This window comes from Salvia hispanica, chromosome 1, assembly GCF_029641045.1.
Source record: "Salvia hispanica isolate PSC_SH4W2 chromosome 1, Shi_PSC_v1, whole genome shotgun sequence".
Taxonomy (NCBI): domain Eukaryota; kingdom Viridiplantae; phylum Streptophyta; class Magnoliopsida; order Lamiales; family Lamiaceae; genus Salvia; species Salvia hispanica.
In genome coordinates, this window is record NC_142692.1 from 62121559 (window position 1) to 62132286 (window position 10728).

General features: G+C 30.5%; 1 long non-coding RNA gene across 1 annotated transcript; it reads right to left on the reverse strand.

Moving 5' to 3' along the window:
* Positions 1-1681: 1681 nt before the first annotated feature.
* Positions 1682-2508, reverse strand: LOC125217659 (uncharacterized). Its single transcript, XR_007175785.2, has 2 exons — positions 2381-2508; positions 1682-2192 (listed from the first exon to the last, which is right to left on the reverse strand). It is a non-coding gene; the product is annotated as an uncharacterized LOC125217659 (long non-coding RNA).
* Between the last annotated feature and the right edge of the window lie 8220 nt (positions 2509-10728).

Below are 10728 nucleotides of genomic sequence, written 5' to 3' on the forward strand. Positions count from 1 at the left end.
GGTGAAGAACTATGATTTCCCGGTACCTCCTGTGATCAAGGAGATTATTGATAAAGCAGCCGCAGAGTCGACCTCGTGGAGATCGTTGTGGAACGGTGAGCATGAATACCAAGTCACTGGCCCTTATAGTCAGTTTGTGGTGAATTTGCAAACAAAGAAATGCACGTGTAGGCTTTGGCAACTCAGAGGTATCCCATGTGTGCATGCGGCAGCCTCCATTTTGAAGATCGGCGATTCCATCACAGATTATGTGTCTGAGTATTACTCACGGATCCGCATGACTGCCCTCTACGAGCATGTCTTGTATCCTATCAACGGGATGGAAAATTGGCCTAGATCGTCGGAAGTTGGTTTCGAGTTGGTTCCCCCTAACACAAAAAGGCAACGTGGCCGCCCACGCAAGGTTAGAAGAGAACAAAATCAGGTATGAGCACTAAGTTACCATAATACAGATACATCTTTGTAGTAATTAAATTAATTAGAAATAAGTGCATGCTTTCTATCCTCTTGCAAATAAGTGAAATCCAAACAAGTTTTGCAATATTATACTCCTATAGCCTTTAACTGATGCCACATCATTGTGATATTCTCACATCTGATTCCACTTTTTTTCAATTTTAAATGAAAGCAAAATCAGTTGATACATTTAATTTGATAAGTAGGTACTTATGTTATGCTACAAAAATCAGGTAATGCCACTAAGTTACCATAATTTTGCTTGTTGGGAAACACAGGTACAATATCGTGAGAATGGGGTCGAAGAACTTATGTGGTCAACCTTGATCACGTGCAGTCGATGCGGTCAGATAGGGCACAACAGGAGAACCTGTCAAAACGACCCTCGACCACCGACACCGACTAGTCAAAGGAATGGAGCATCTTCTAGCCAGCCGCAATCTGGTGCGGGGCCATCTTCAAGTCGATCAACTGCCGCACCGCGGGTTGCTCCGGCCAGACAAGCACCAGCAGCTGGGAGAGGGCAGCCTACTCGGGGGACAGCAGGAGCGGCAGGTCCACCTCGTCCAATAAGCGTCACCAGGAGGGCTCAGAGGTGTGGCCGTCGCAGAAACGCAGATTAAACTTGTGGGTGTCATTGTGGGATTTTGTTGTGGTGTTGTGTTTCATTTTGTGAAAATCACGTGCAGTCTGCCTTGTTTTGTCATGAACTTTGAACTTTACGGACTTCGATTGAAGCCTAGCATTTCAGGTGGTTTTTGATTTTTTGGACATGGTATCCCCATGGGGATGGCAGAATGGTGATGATTTTTGTCAGGTTTATAGTGAATCTACGATCCAGCTTTCGTTTGTTGTAAGCATAACAATCTACAGTTTATGGTTATGAACTTTGCATAGATATTTTTGTCTTTTATGTTTGATATGTCTTACTTTTCGCAATCATTTTAGGGTGTTGAAATTTAATTCACGTTTTATTATCGCCAATAGTACCAAATATAATTCACATTTTATTATCACCATCAGTACTAAAATAATAACAAATGTAGTATCAAAATATTAACACACCAATAGACATTTTATTATCACCATTATACGAAAATAATAACAATGTAGTATCAAAATAATTAGTCGTAGTTTACTATTACCAAAATAATAACAAATGTAGTGCCAAAATAATAACAACTGCAGTACCAAAACCAATAGTACTAAATAATAACACCATTACTACCAAAATAATAACAAATGTAGTACCAAAATAATAACAAATGTAGTTGTCTTCCCCAAATCAACTGAACATAATTGTATTACACTAAGCTTCCAATAGACGGATCTAATTTACCAAACTAATAACCATAGCAGCAATTGCAACAACTAAAGAACAACAAGCAACACATACAAGAAAAAATTCTTTCCCTTTACATCCAGCTCCCACTGTCCGGCCACACTTTCGATCTTCACAACTTTGTGATTCAACTTCGTCAACGTCTTCTCGACGAATCTGCCCAACAGAATCCTTGTCCATCGACTTTGGATAACACCATTGAAAAAAATGACAACCCCCAACCTTACCTTTCTTCTCGCAAACGAAGTACAACATACCGTAAGATTCTCGTCGTGCGTCAGCCACTATTTTGAGACTTGCTCTTTGGCGACACCAACAGTTTTCGTACTCAACTCTAAGCCAACGACACCCGTTTCTTCCTTCACCCGAGTAACTTTCGTAAGTACTTGACAACCTAGACATTGAAGAAACAAAGAAGAAAGAAGGAAATGAGAGAAGAAATAGACAAAAGGGGAGTTGAGTAAAATATATATATAAAAAGGGAAAAAAAAAAGTTTGATATGACTTGGTGCTAAAATTCAAATACAGTAGTGAGGCAATCTGCCACAATAATAATGACATCAATTGGAATTACAAACCTACCCTCTGGGACATGGATGTCATTCTGAATTGGAAAGGGGGTATTTTAGTGACGAGGTACCATAAACGATATAAAATAAAGATCAGGTACCGTTTTCGTGCGAAAGTGAAAGATCAGGTACCATTTATGTAATTCACTCTTATAATAAAATGTGAGTATGAATAAGTTAGTGGAATATGGGGTCCACTATAAAAAAATGGTAAAATGTGAAGTGTGTCAAACTTTCAGGGATAGACTAAAATGGTAAACTTTGTCAAATTTTCAGGGACGGAGGTAGTAACTCTTTTTGTTTTCTAAAAATAGAAACTCGCAATTTTGGGAAATAGATCCGGCAATCTACTAACACTGGTCACACTATTTTTTCAAATTCTCTCTCTTACTTTATCCATTTTTTTCATTTCTTCTCTCTTATTTTACTAATATTATATTAAAACTCGTGTTTGTTCCAAAGTTCCTATTTTTTAAAAATAAAGGGAGTATTATATGAAAAACTAAATCGGAAATTCATATAAATAATACGGTGATCATTGTTAGATAGAATCAAGTTCGATGTTAGTTTGTTTTAGTTTATTTTAGAAAATTCCTGGTTCATTTACAGTATCAAACATATTGCATAGACTTAAAATAAACTAATCATGAATTCCCGTGTTATTTTAAAATAAAATGACCTTCTATGTTTAATTTTAAGTTCTACGTTCAAATTCCTATAAAAGAAACACCTTGATCTCTACACGTTTTCATCTCTTCACTAAATACATAAAATATATACTGTATAAAATCTCATGAGTCAGGACGTTGTCATCTTTATTGGGACAAAGTGAATATTATCTATAAAATTAACATTACTATGAAACCCCTTCCATAATTTATTCCTGCGTCCGCCACTGACTATGGCGCAATTCGAGAATAAGTTCATTCGGGAACAACGACGCTGAGATCTTGCTGGAACCAGAGCTTTTCCTGTCGCCGAAACGATAAACACGGAATTTGGTTGAATTCTCTCAGTAAAATTGACCATCAATAGTACTCCCTTCGTCCGCGAATAGGAGTATCGTTTTTTCATTTTAGTTTGACCGTGAGTAGAAGTCCCAATTTATTTTTACTATAAATGGTAATAGGGTCTCACTTTTCACTAACTGATTCCACTCACATTCGCACGCAAATGGTACCTGATCTTTATTTTATATTGTTTTTGGTATCCCAGTGACAAAAATAACCCTAGGTATCAAACATGTGATTTTTTTGTCATGGAGGATATTTTTGGGAATTTCCATTAAATAGTACTCCACCAAACATGTGATTATTTTTTTCTTCATTTTCTTCTTTCTTTTTAGTATTTTATCTTCCTTTCTTTTTCTCCTTAGTTTAAGTTTCCACTTTTTCTAATTGCATTCATAATATAAATTAAGAACAAAACACCTAATTAAATTAATAATTTAAAATAATTAAATATTTTTTATTGAATTATTTTATACCCCCTCCGTCCCAGAAAGATTGTCCCAGTTCATTTTCTGCACTCGTTTTGCAAAAATAATAATAAATAGGTAAAATTGAAAGAGAGTAAAATAAAAGAAAGAATAATGTAGGTAAGACTATTCTCTACATTATTCTCTCTTTTACTTTACTTTCTTTCTACTTTAACTATTTATTATTATTTTTGCGAAACAAGTGTGAAAAAGGAAATGGGACAATCTTTCTAGGACGGAGATAGTACTCATTTTAGGTTCGAAACACCTAACTAAAAATATTTCACTCTTAATATCATTATTGATACAATTCACAATTTTAAATTTTTTATTAAAACTATATTGATTAGTTATTAATTTAATATAAAATAATAATAATTATATAATATTTTGTGATTCATAATTTAAATAATTATACTATAATTATTTATAAATTACAACTAGTTTTTAGTATTACAACAATAATATTATTATAATAATTAAATATAAATATAATTATAATTATAATTAAACTATATTTGAATGATAGTAAAAGATAAATTAATTATTAATTTATAATATTAAAATAATAATAATAGTATTGATTAATAATAATAGTATAAAGAGCGAGAAGAATGAGAGAAGATATTATAATATCACTTTTGGTACTTAGTTTTGTGTATGCCAAAAATAATCTGAATGACACAAATGGAAAAGTATACTCCCTCCGTCCCAATAAATATGAAACATTTGCTTTTCGGCACAAGATTTTATGTAGTGTTGTTTTGTGAGTTAAAGAAGAGAGAGTAAAGTAAGAGAGAGGGAAAAGTAGATATAAAGTTATTTCTTTTTAAGAAATGTTTCATTTTTAATGGGACAATCCAAAAATGAAAACCTTTTATTTCTAGTGGGACAGAGAGAGCATTTGTTTAGAGGGCATTTTGGGGTGAAAATTGCATCAGGTACCAAAAATGTGATTTATATGTACCAAAAAGATATAAAATAAAAATCAGGTACCATTTATGTGCGAAAGTGAAAGATCAGGTACTATTTATGTAGTTCACTCTTAAAATAAATGTATATATGTGGGACTCATAATCATTAAATTTTTTCTACCCACTTTTTTTAACATCTTTTTAAACTCGTGTCATCAAGAAATGAGACTCTTAATGGCGTTCGAAGAGAGTAACGTCTAAGGTTTGATATTTCTATTGTATTTAATATTAAATTTATAATTATATATATTCTACGTATCTATGGTATGAAATATTCTATATATGTATGGACATATTTTACATACGTAGAAAATTCCATAATTTCTATTATCACTCAATCATCCTTTCCTTTTACTAATGATTTCCTTTCCATGTTGACACACACACGCAACGCATTCCTGCAGCACACGCACTGGAAATATAGTCTAAACTTGGAAGTGATTTGGTTTAATTAAGAAAAGGAGAAGGAATAAATATATGATCGATTTATTTTAGTAAACCCTTGACCTAGCGTGAAAAATACTAGGCACTAAACAATATATAAACCCCTCCCCTCCTCCACCCAAATCAAAACAAAAAAAGTTGGAGACTTGGAGCTATATAATATTGACTCTACTATGGCTTCTTCTTCTTCTTCCTGCTCAAAAACCCTAACCTTGGCCCTTGTTTTTGTCATTGCGCTTTGCTTTCTGAGTCCCGACGTGGATGCCGGTAGGCCGGGGGGAATGACTGCAATGGAAACGGATGTTTCGGCGACGAATTTGAAGTATTTTAAGGAAGATAAGGATAAGCTTTTCCTCGTTAGTCTTCCAAGGGGACCCGTTCCTCCATCTGCTGCTTCCAAAATACACAACTCTGCTCCACCGAAACGATGATTTCTCAATCACGCATATTATAGATTATTTCTTACTGTTTTTTAAAATATTTTAGTTCGATTTTATTTTTATGTTATAGAGGCATTGCTAATTCTTCATTAGATTAGTTTCGTGCATCTATTATTTGTTTTGTCGAATTGGAGAAGTGATATATGGTTTTGGTGACAATTTTTTTGAAATCTGACGTGGCTTAACTATGTTTCTCAATTCAGTGTAGTGTTCAATAATAACGGACATAAAATAAGCGGACATTAAATGCAAAATTCATGATTCTTTACAAATTTATAGGTATAGTATGAAAAATATAAGTTTATGATTATGGTATGTATTTTGGTTAAAAATCATACATAATTTCCTCTAAATATTAATTGATGAGATAATTGATAAAAATATCAAAGATATAGTCGGTTGTTTTGAAAAAAGAATTGGCTATAATTTTTCAAGATTTCATTTTTTTATGGTAAATTACTCTATTTAAACATTGTGATATTTTCTCTTTTTTGAGTTGAATATTTCTCATTTTGGTCTTCGTGATCATAGAATTTATATTATTACAATCATTACAAAATGTATTTTTGGAATTTTCAATAATTTTGAATTATTAAATAAATTTTAATCACATTCAATTAATTTTGAGGTGTATAGGATATTAAATTTGGGTGACTGGTTTGGATGAGTAATTGAATTATGCAATATTCTAATTATTATTTGATCAACTAATAGTTGTTGGACGATCCATAGTCCACCCGGCCTTCTTCAAAAGTTTATAATGGAGAAAATCTGTGATTAACCACTTTTTTTTTACTGTTTCCGTACAGTGTCAAAATAATTAAAATATGGTATAAACCCTCACGTGTATACTATTTTATATACTGCTTTAATCAAATTTTGAGATTAGTATATTTTCTTTTCTCCTTGTCAGAATAAAAAAGACATTGACCAAAAAAGGGACCTCTTATGCACTTACCATTAATTGTTCACAATAGTGCCCCTCTTTTAAAAATAAAATAAACAATTACTCTTCATAAACTATATTACAGATCGATACGTGAGCATTATAATTTTGTGAGAATTTTTTGGAGAAGCTTTTGTGATGAATTAAGCACCCATTAATTACTCTTCATAGGCTATATTAATTATTACAAATCGATGATTTTTAAATGGTTCTGACAAATGAATATGAGTATTTTATGTTCCATTCTTTGGTAAAGGTCAAGAAAAAAATGACCAAATCTTTTAATAATACGGAAAAATATCATAACGAATTAATTAATACTCATCATCTTCTTAAATCTCGAAAAGATTCTCCTCATTCAATAAGAGATGGATGGAATAATAAAACAGTGAATTAAACTTTGAAATATATCAAATGTGGTATTCAAACTACGTCAATGGTACCTAATCGTTCACTTTTGTAAATAAATGGTACCTGATATTTATTTTATACTCCATGACAAAAATAACCCTAAGTACAAAACATGTGATTTTTTTTGTTATGGAGGATATTTTTGGAAATTTCAATTAAATAGAACCAAATATGTGATTTTTTTTCTTCATTTCTTATTTCTTTTTTTCTTCTTTGGTTTATTCTTCTTTCTTTTTTCTTCATTTTCTTCTTTATTTTTAGTATTTTATCTTCATTTGTTCTTTCTTTTTTCTCCTTAGTTTATGTTTTCTCTTTTTTCATTTCTCTTCTTTTTCTTCTTTCTTTTTAGTGCTTTATATATACATCTAATTGCATTCATAATATAAATCAATAACAAAACACCTAAATTAATTATTTACAGTAATTAAACTAATTGAATATTTTTAATTAAATTATTTATACTCATTTTAGGGTTGAAATACCTAACTAAAAATATTTCAACTCTTTATCGTTATGAATACAATTCACGATTTTAAATTTTGATTAAGACTATATTGATTAGTAATTATTTTAATATAAAAAAATTATTACTATTATTTATTAATTACTACTAATTTTTTACTATTATAATAATATTATTATAATTATAAATATAATTATGATTAAGTATATTTAAATGATATTAAAAATAAATTAATTATTAATTTATAACATCAAAATAACAATATTAATATTGATTAAATAATAATAGTATAATTAATTTATAACATCAAAATAACAATATTAATATTGATTAAATAATAATAGTATAAAGAGAGGAGAATGAGAGAAGATATTATAATATCACTTTTGGTACTAATTTTGTCAATGCCCAAAATACCCTTTATGACACAAATGGAAAAATGAATTTGTTTAGAGGGTATTTTGGGGTGAAAATTGCATAAGGTACCAAAAATGTGATTTATAGGTACCAAAAACGATATAAAATAAAGATGAGGTACCATTTTTGTGTGAAAGTGAAAGATCAGGTACCATTTACGTAGTTCACTCTTTTAAAAATAGAATGAACCTTCGAAAATGGTCTGTGGACTATGGGTTTATCTCGCCCATAGTCCCTGGACTTTAAAAATATCGCCAGTAGTCCCTGGACTAAGGGTTTATCTCGAAATTGGTCATTTTGGCTTTTTTTTGGTACGAAAATGCCCTTTTGCGGGATTTGGACAATTTGGTCTTTTTTCACTTTCAACATTTTAAATATGATATTATTTCAGTTATGTATTAAATCTGATATATTTCAAATTTATCATTATTCTTCCCTTTTGTCATCCTTCACTTTGTTTCTTTATTTTAATATTAGGTTTAATTTAACAAAATTTTAAATTTCAATATATAAATATCAATAAATTTTTTAAATTATAAAAATTATTAAATAACAAATATTAATATAATCAATATTTGATAGTATATGCTCCCTCCGTCCATAAACAATAGATCTATTGTTGTTCGGCACGGGTTTTAATGTAGAATTCGTAAAGTAAGAGAGATGGGGAGAAAAAGTAGGTAATGTAAGAGAGATGTGGAGAAAAAGTGAGTAAAGTATGAGAGAGGGAAGAAAAAGTGGGACAAGTATGAGAGATAAACTTTCTACTTTTAGAAAGTGATCTATTTTTTGTGGACGTCCCAAAATGGCAAAAGTGATCTATTTTTTATGGACGGAGGGAGTAATATTTAATCAATAAGGTATGACGACGCCTTAGTTTTACTCAATATTTAATAGCTTTAATCATAAATAGATCATATAACACAATTTATTATGAAATAAATATGCATCTAATGTATGACTAATATAATTTTCGTTTATTAATTTGAAAACAATCAAAATTTACTAGAAAATTTCAACAAAAATATTCCTATATAAAGTTTTTAGTAGGATCAAATTTTTAGTCAACTTCATAATATTCAATCACAAGCAATTATAACAACCGAACGGAGGCTAAATAGGATAGCTCTTATTTTTCCATCATGATTAATATTATTTTTCTGTACTTCTTCAATTCAGCTGAATATTATACTCTCTCTGTCCTGTTAGAAATGAGACATTTTCCTTTTTAGTTTGTCCCATTAAAAATTAAATGTTTCTAAAAATGGAAACGATACTCTCTCTATTTTTTCTTTTCTCTTACTTTACTCTCTCTTCATTAACTCTCAAAACAACACTACTAAAAATCTCGTGCCGAAAAGCAAATATTACATATTTAATGGGACGGAGGGAGTATTAAATAACAAAAATTAATAGTTTTAATCAATATTTATAGTGTCCATGAATTAATAGTTTTAATTAAAAAATTTATTGATATTTAAAAATCAAAATTTAAAAAATTTAATTTTACAAAATTAAATCTAATATTGATATAAAAAACAAAGTGAAGGATGAAAAAATGGAAGAAGAATGACAATTTTGAAATAATATCAAATTTAGTACATAACTGAAATAATATCATATTTAAAAATGTTAAAAGTGTAAAAAGACCAAAGTGCCCAAAACCCCCAAAGGGCAAAACCCCCCAAAAGGGCATTTTCGTACCAAAAAAAAGCCGAAAGGATCAATTTCGAGATAAACCCTTAGTCCAGGAACTATTGGCGATATTTTTAAAATCCAAGGACTATGGGCGAGATAAACCCATAGTCCTGGGAGCATTTTTAAAGTTCACTTTTAAAAATATAGAGTGAACTACATAAATGGTACCTGATCTTTCACTTTCGCACGTAAATGGTATCTGATCTTTATTTTATATCGTTTTTGGTACCTATAAATCACATTTTTGGTAGCTGATGCAATTTTATTCCCAAAATGCCCTTTAAACAACTATATTTCTCATTTATGTCATAGAGGGTATTTTAGACATACATAAAATTAGTAAGTGATATTATAAAATAGTTTTTTTAATTGTGTATACTGCTCGACAACAACGTTGATCACTACAAAAAAAAATGCTATTTACGGAGCACCGTTACCAAGCACAGTTAAATGTGCTCAGAAAATAGCGAGCACTTTCAACTATACTCGACAACATGCCGAGCACAATTGAAGGTGCTCGGCTATATCAGAAACGGGAGTGTTAACTCCGAGTAATTCAAGAGCAAGTCAACGTGCTCGGCCTGGCAATCAATCAACAATGGCAAGCACCATTTAGGTGCTCGGAGAATGGCGAGCACAAAAGATGTTAAAATAAAGACTTATGAAATTATTCATGGAATATATACATTTTCCACTTATTTAACAACAACAAGAATTTAAAACATATCAATATTACATATCAATATTATGAAGCAATAAAATAGTATCTCGTAAAATTTGCATTCCTTCACCATAAATGTGTATGAAATTATTAAAATTTATTTTAAACATATAATATGATATTATATTTTTAAGAAATGCCGAGCACCACATATGTGCTCGGACAATGCCGAGTACCATATACGTGCTCGGAAAATATACAAAAAAAATAATCAATAATTATTCAACAACAAGAAGAATTTAAAACATTATAAATATTACATATCTATATTATGAAACAATATACTCTCTCCGTCCGCGAATAGGAGTCCCGTTTTTCCATTTTAGTCTGTCCGCGAATAAGAGTCCCGGTTCACTTTTACCATAAATGG